At 36.3% G+C, this 8,195-nt stretch overlaps 1 long non-coding RNA gene across 1 annotated transcript; it reads left to right on the top strand.

Moving 5' to 3' along the window:
* The first annotated feature begins 2,063 nt into the window (after positions 1 to 2,063).
* Positions 2,064 to 4,473, top strand: LOC107469277 (uncharacterized). Its single transcript, XR_008004466.1, has 3 exons — positions 2,064 to 2,548; positions 2,629 to 2,775; positions 4,297 to 4,473. It is a non-coding gene; the product is annotated as an uncharacterized LOC107469277 (long non-coding RNA).
* The last annotated feature ends 3,722 nt before the right edge of the window (positions 4,474 to 8,195 follow it).

The following is an 8,195-nucleotide window of genomic DNA, read 5'->3' as shown; positions in this document are numbered from 1 at the left end:
TTCTGGCGTTGAACGCCAGCCAGATGCTCCTTACTGGCGTTGAACGCCAGTCTGTGCTTCCTCCAGGGTGTGATTTTTTCTTCTGTTGTTTTTGATTCTGTTTTTAATTTTTATATTTTTTTTCGTGACTCCACATGATCATGTACCTAATAAAACACAAAATAACAATAGAATAAAATAAAATAAAATTTAGATAAATAAAATTGGATTGCCTCCCAACAAGCGCTTCCTTAATGTCAATAGCTTGACAGTGGCTCTCATGGAGCCACAAAGGTGATCAGGTCAATGTTGTATAGTCCCAACACCGTGATCAGGTCAATGTTGTATAGTTGCCAACACCAAACTTAGAGTTTGGATATGGGATCTTAACACCAAACTTAGTGTTTGGTTGTGGCCTCACAACACCAAACTTAGAGTTTGACTGTGGGGGCTCTTCTTGACTCTGAACTGAGAGAAGCTCTTCATGCTTACTCTCTTTTGTCACAGAGGGATGGCCATGTGATTTAAACACAAGGTAGTCCCCATTCAATTGAAGGACCATTTCACCTCTGTTGACATCTATCACAGCTCCTGCTGTAGCTAGGAAAGGTCTTCCAAGGATGATGCATTCATCCTCTTCCTTCCTAGTGTCTAAGATTATGAAATCAGCAGGGATGTAAAGGCCTTCAACCTTTACTAACACGTCTTCCACTATTCCATAAGCTTGTCTCAATGACTTGTCTGCCAATTGTAATGAGAATTGCCAGGATCTTGTTTCTTTTGAGGTAGAGTTTGCTGAGTCCAGGTATCTAGTTCATTAATGAGCAAGGGAGGTTCACTTTCCCAGGTCTCATTACCAAACAACTTGGCATTTAGCTTCATGATAGCTCCTAAATATTGAGCAACTTGCTCTCCAGTCACATCTTCATCCTCTTCAGAGGAAGAATAATTTTCAGAGCTCATGAATGGCAGAAGGAGACTTAATGGAATCTCTATGGTCTCTATATGAGCCTCAGATTCCTTTGGATCCTTGATAGGAAACTCCTTCTTGCTTGAGGGACGTCCCAGGAGGTTTTCCTCACTAGGATTTTCGTCCTCCTCCTCCCTTGTGCATTCGGCCATATTGATTATATCAATGGCCTTGCACTCTCCTTTTGGATTCTCTTCTGTATTACTTGGGAGAATACTGGGAGGAGTTTCAATGACTTTCTTACTCAGCTGGCCCACTTGTGCCTCCAGATTTCTGATGGAGGATCTTGTTTTGTAAGATCCAGAAACTTCAAAAAAAAAATCTTATTAAGAACTAATTTTGATTTATTTATTCATTACATGCCTTAACTTCAGAAATTATTTTATTAAAGATACTTAAAACAAATTTTGATGGATTGAGTTTAAAGTAATTTAAGGTTTTATCTGATTTTATAATTATCGAATTATTTTCTATATTTAAATAATAAAGTTTAGCAAATTGATAGTTAAATATATTTTTAAGTAATTTTAAGGGATTAAATTGAATTTCAAATTAATATGATATACTCTAATTTTATTAAAATTATCATCAAATTCCAATTTAATCCCAAATTCTCAAATTAAACCTTAACTAAACAAAATCCTAATTTTTTCTACCTTAATAAGATAACGGAAACCAAAATTGTTTTCTTCTATATATTTATATAAATTTTAACTAATAAATATTTAATATAAATACTGTATGCTATGTGTATTAAACAAAAAGACTACTAACCTTTAAACTGTTAAAGAGAAAATAAAGATTAATAAACTATTAAACCATGATTCACTGTGGATGCTTCCTTTGAATATCAATTCTTTTCTTTGACCTCATCATTAATTTTCTTTCTTTTCCTTGCTTACTGTTACACGCCGCCGCTAACCCTGGAGACAGCGCCGGTGGTGGGCACCATTGCCACCGTCGCTGCCGATGTGCCGTCAGGAGGAAGATCCGAGGGAGAGAGAGAGAGCGTGGAGTTGAGGGAGCAGAGAAGCGTGCCGCCACCTCCAGACGCTGTTGCCACCGCCGTTCGCGAAGAGGGAAGAGAGAGCTCGCGGGTGAGAGAGGGAGCGTCGCGCCATCCACTGAACTCGCGTTCGTCATCGTCTTCACGGGTTCCTGTCGCCGCCGTCGTCCCCGCCGTGAAGCCTGTCACCGTTGCTGCAGCTGTCAGCGTCGTCGTCCATGGGTGAAGCAGAGGAGAGAGATCCGCGAGGAAGGGAGGACCACGCCCGTCCAGCCGCCGCGCACAGTCGCCGCTCATGTTGCCAGTGCCATCCCCGTCAGATCCGCCATTGCCGAAGCTTCTGGCCGTGCCTCTGTCGCCGGACAACACCGCTGCCACTTGGAACCCCCATTGAAGTCGGTATCTGTGTGGTAAGCGCTAAGCTTGCTTCAGCTTCTTTGTCTATTAAGTTGGTTTTTACCGTGAGGGTGGTTGCTGAGATTATCTGTGTCAGGATGTATGGTCACATGGTCACTGCAAGTTTTTCTGTCCTACGCCACCATTGGAGCCGCCCAACCGATGCTGAAATCCCTGCTGCTTTGTGTTCTTTTATAGTAAGTATTTACGTTTCGAAAAACCTCTGCGTTAGTGTCCTGTTACGTGTATTAAAGTCTTTGCGATATTGATGTGTTAGGGATCAATAGCCGAGCTTACATGTAGTGATTGAGGCTGTCTCTGCTTTTGGGAAAGCAAGCGGAGCAGAGGCTTCAGTTGCCGCTGATTTTGGACTGAGAGAAACGAGTTCAGTTGACGCGTTTGGATTATGGTTTCGCGTGTCGAGGTAGGGATTTTCTTAAAATCTATTTTATATTACAGAGTTGTGATAAATAGATATTGGTGCAAAGAGATTTACTTCTGTGATTGTATTTGTCTTATGGATGTGAAGGCTTGTTGGACTGAATTATTGAGTGCTTGATTGCGTGAGTGGTGTGTGGTTGTGGATAAAAATCGGTTTGGAATGTCATTTACTTGATTATTAAGAAATGTGAATTTTCTTGGTTCTAGAGTTTGCTTAGTAATATAAACGAAACGATTTTGGAAATAATTTGAGATATGAAAATAAATTGATTCTGGGAGCGGTTTGATTGTGAGTTGGTTTGATTTTATGAATGATTTAGCATTTGAGCTGATTCGATTTTAAAAAGATTTTTATTGTTAGAATCGGTTGATTTCAAAATAATTTGACATTGGAACTGGTTCAATTTTGGAAAATGTTTGAGATTTGGAAATGGTTGAGAAAATGTTTGGATGGGACCCGAAAAGGGTGGCAGTGTCCGAGTTTTAGAGGAGATGCTGCCGAAATTTTATAAAATTGGAAGTTTTATTTAAAGTAATTAATTAAAAAGATTTGTTTTTAAGCATTATACGTTTTAAGATTGATTTGTCTATCAAAGAAAGAATTTTGTTTTGGAATTGAGATTGTTAACGAACAGAATGAAAAAGAGGAGGATGAGGATTTTATTTGAAATATGGCTTTGAAATGAACTTGGAAATGAGATTTGGATTGATGAATGATTATGATGTTGAGAATGTTGAGATGTGAACTTTGAATTATTCAAATGGCTTATGAATTTGAAATATCTGAGATACGAGGTTCCCTGGATTAAGTGCCGTGGCTTGCCACCACGTGTACCAGGTTGAAAACTCGATACTCTGTTGACCCTACGATGTAAGTGGGTGACCGGGCACTATATAAATTCCCGGAAAATGTTACCCCCATTGAGTAATATTGATTATTTGAGAAAAAGCTATGCATAGACTCTTGGGGATGCACGTCGGGGGATAGTCTAAGGACAATTCAGACTTGTCGGGTTGGATGGATAACCGACAGATGAGCCTCATCAGCCATATAACAGGCATGCCATGCATCATATGCATTTGTATGCTTTGTTTGGGTTTGCTTAATTGCTAAACTGTTTTTAACTGCTACTTGAACTATTTGCTGTAACTGCTACCTACTTGTGCTTTCCTTGTCTGTCTTGCCTGTGTTTGTTCTGGCGTGCTACATTTGAGAATGAACTGGGATGCTGAATTAATGATTGTGTTGTTTGATTGCGTGGTTAATTTCTGATTGAGGGCTTTTTATAAGAAAGGAAAGTTTTCGGATTTCTGAAAGATTAAACATTGTTTCTTTGAAAAGGGTTTTGAACGATTTCCTATTGGTTTTAAAAGATTCATAAGGCAATGATAATCACTGAGCTTGAAAACAGTTTCTTAATAAATATCTTCTTATGACAACTTTGAAACTCCGTGGTGAGACCATGTGGTTAGGTTCTCACCCCCTACAGCTTTACCTTTTCAGGAACCGGATGAAGAAGCATTAAGAAGAGTTATATTGCGTTTGGTTTATATGCTGTTGTATTATTTAGATTATTTTCTTCCCTCGTCTTTGTGACTACAAGTTTGTAAGAGGGATAGGAATTGTATGTTTTATATGTATAATATATTGAGTTATTATGTAAGGAGTTTTGTATATGAATTTATGTCTGCTTGTGTTTTTTTTTCTTAAGATAAAGTATTTATTTCCGGTTTTCAAGGGAATCAGAGGTACAGTGTCGAGTCAAAGGCTCCTATTTTAATATTTAGTATGTAAAGTAGTCATAATACTTCTTGCTATCTGAGTGGCGCAGCCGGGAGCGTGATTTCTGATAGTGAGGGTGTTACATGTTTCACTCATGAAACTGAAAGTGGCCTTTGACAGATCAGAGACTAGATTGGCTAAATTAGAAGTGTTTTGTTCAGAATTCTCTGTCTGTTGCTGAGAAGATGATGGATAAGGCTTGCTATTGCTCAGCCTATTGCGTCCACCATTGTTAAAGCCTTGTTGAGGCTTTTGTTGATCCTTCCATGAGAAATTTGGATGATTTCTCCATGATGAGTTATAGGTGTTTCCATAAGGTTCACCCATGTAATTAACCTCTGCCATTGCAGGGTTCTCAGGATCATAAGCTTCTTCAGAAGTTGCCTCTTTAGTACTGTTGGATGCATGTTGCCATCCATTCAGATTTTGAGAGATCATGTTGACCTGTTGAGTCAACACTTTGTTCTGAGCCAATATGGCATTCAGAGCATCAATTTCAAGAACTCCTTTCTTCTGAGGTATCCCATTATTCACGGAATTCCTCTCAGAAGTGTACATGAATTGGTTGTTTGCAACCATGTCAATGAGTTCTTGAGCCTCTTCAGGCGTTTTCTTTAGGTGAATGGATCCACCTGTAGAATGGTCCAGTGACATTTTCAAAAATTCAGATAGACCATAATAGAGTATATCTAATATGGTCCATTCTGAAAACATGTCAGATGGACATCTTTTGGTCAGCTGCTTGTATCTTTCCCAAACTTCATAGAGGGATTCACCATCTTTTTGCTTGAAGGTCTGAACATCCACTCTTAGCTTGCTCAGCTTTTGAGGAGGAAAGAATTTTTCCAAGAAGGCAGTGACCAGCTTATCCCAGGAGTCCAGGCTATTCTTAGGTTGTGAATCCAACCATATTCTAGCTCTGTCTCTCACAGCAAAAGGGAAAAGCATGAGTCTGTAGACTTCAGGATCAACTCCATTCGTCTTTACAGTCTCACAAATCTGCAAGAACTCAGTTAAAACTGATAAGGATCTTCAGATGGAAGTCCATAAAACTTGCAGTTTTGTTGCATTAAGGCAACTAGCTGAGGTTTCAGCTCAAAGTTATTGGCTCCTATGGCAGGAATGGAGATGCTTCTTCCATCAAATTTGGACGTTGGCTTTGTGAAGTCACCAAGCATTCTCCTTGCATTATTATTATTTTCGGCTGCCATCTCCTTCTCTTGTTCGAAAATTTCTAAAAGGTTGTTTCTGGATTGTTGTAATTTAGTTTCTCTTAGTTTCCTTTTCAGAGTCCTTTCAGGTTCTGGATCAATTTCAACAAGAGTGCCTTTATCCTTGTTCCTGCTCATATGAAAGAGAAGAAAACAAGAAAAGAAAGAGGAATCCTCTATGTCACAGTATAGAGATTCATTTATGTTAGTAGAAAAAGAAAGAGGAATCCTCTATGTCACAGTATAGAGATTCCTTTATGTTAGTAGAAGAAGAAAGGGGATAAGGGTGAAGAAGGATGGGTTCGGATTTTTAAATGAAGAGAGGTGAAGATAAGTGTTAGTAAATAAATAATTAAATAGAATAAGAAAAGAGATGGAGAATTTCGAAAATAATTTTGAAAAGGTGGTTAGTGATTTTCAAAAATCAGAGATAAGATATAATTAAAATTAAAATTTAAAACAATTAAAAAGAATTTTTGAAAAAGAGAGAAGTATGTTCGAAAATTAGAGACGGATAGGTAGTTAGTTGGTTTTGAAAAAGATAGAAAACAAACAAAAAGTTAGTTAGTTGATTGAAAAAAGATATTAAAATCAAATTTGAAAAAGATAAGAAGATAAGAAGTTAGATAAGATATTTTAAAATCAATTTTTTTGAAAAAGATAAAATTTTGAAAAAGATATGATAAAGAGATAAGATAAGAAGATGTGATAAAAAGATATGTTTGAAAAAGATTTAATTTTTTAAAATTAAAATTAATTACTTAACTAACAAGTAACTACAAGATATGATTCTAGAATTTAAAGATTGATCCTTTCTTAACAAGAAAGTAACAAACTTCAAATTTTTGAATCAATCACATTAATTGTTAGCTAATTTTCGAAAATTTGATATAAATATAAGAAAAAGATTTTGAAAATATTTTGAAAAAGATTTTTGAAATTTTCGAAAAAGAGGAAAAAATGGAAAAGATATGATTTTTGAAAAAGATTTTGAAAAGATAAGATTTTTAAAATTGAAAATTTGACTTGACTTGTAAGAAACAACTAATTTTTAAAAATTTTTGACCAAGTCAACCCAAAATTTCAAAAATTTGGAGGGAAATAAGGAAAAGATATTTTTTGATTTTTTTGAATTTTTAATGATGAGAGAGAAAAACAACAAAAATGACTCACAACATGAAAATTATGAATCAAAACTCATGATGCATGCAAGAACACTATGAATGTCAAGATGAACACCAAGAACACTTTGAAGATCATTATGAACATCAAGAACATAATTTTGAAAAATTTTTGATGCAAAGAAAATATGCAAGACACCAAACTTAGAATTCTTTAATGCATGGACACTATGAATGCAAAAATGCATATGAAAAACAACAAACAACACAAAACAAGAAATCATCAAGATCAAACAAGAGGATTTACCAAGAATATCTTGAAGATCATGAAGAACACTTTGAATGCATGGATTTTCGAAAAATGCAAGAATAATTTTAAAAGCATGCAATTGACACCAAACTTAAAAATTGACTCAAAACTCAAACAAGAAACACAAAATATTTTTGGTTTTTATGATTTTATGATTTTTTTAGATTTTTATTAATTAATTGAATTTTTTTTCGAAAATATTTTTGGAAAAACGAAAAGTAAAAGAAAAATTTTGAAAAAGATTTTTGAAAAGAAAATTACCTAATCTGAGCAACAAGATGAACCGTCAGTTGTCCATACTCGAACAATCCCCGGCAACGGCGCCAAAAACTTGGTGGATGAAATTGTGATCACATCAATGTAGTATTCTTTGTTGTTGTATGGAATCATTATTATGGCACCTATGTGTGGACACAACTCATGAAATTTAAATATTGGCTCTATCAAGAATACCCCAAAGAGATCATGGTATGATGAATTGGGATCTTAATAATCCCTGGTAATGGCACCAACAGCTTAGTGTTGTTGTTGGACCAAAAGAGTTACATGCACTGTTAGAGAATCTCACAACTCCGTTCAACTAACCAGCAAGTGCACTGGGTCGTCCAAATAATACCTTACGTGAGTAAGGGTCGATCCCACGGAGATTGTTGGTATGAAGCAAGCTATGGTCACCTTGTAAATCTCAGTTAGGCAGATTAAATTGGTTTATGATGAGTTCGAAAATTAATAATAAATAGAAAATAAAAAGGGATAGAAATATTTATGTAAATCAATAGTGGGAATTTTGGATAGGCGTGTTGAGATGCTAGAATCCTTTCGAATCTCTACTTTCTTATTGCTAATCCTTCTTACTCCTTTCCATGGCAAGCTGTATGTAGGGCATCACCATCATCAATGGCTACTTTTAATCCTCTCGGGAAAATGGTCATATGCGTTGTCACTGCACGGCTAATCGTCTGGAGGCATCACCCTTGT

Source organism: Arachis duranensis, chromosome 10 (assembly GCF_000817695.3).
Source record: "Arachis duranensis cultivar V14167 chromosome 10, aradu.V14167.gnm2.J7QH, whole genome shotgun sequence".
Lineage (NCBI taxonomy): Eukaryota > Viridiplantae > Streptophyta > Magnoliopsida > Fabales > Fabaceae > Arachis > Arachis duranensis.
Note: the sequence above shows the minus strand (reverse complement) of the source record. Positions and strands in the feature narration are given on the sequence as shown.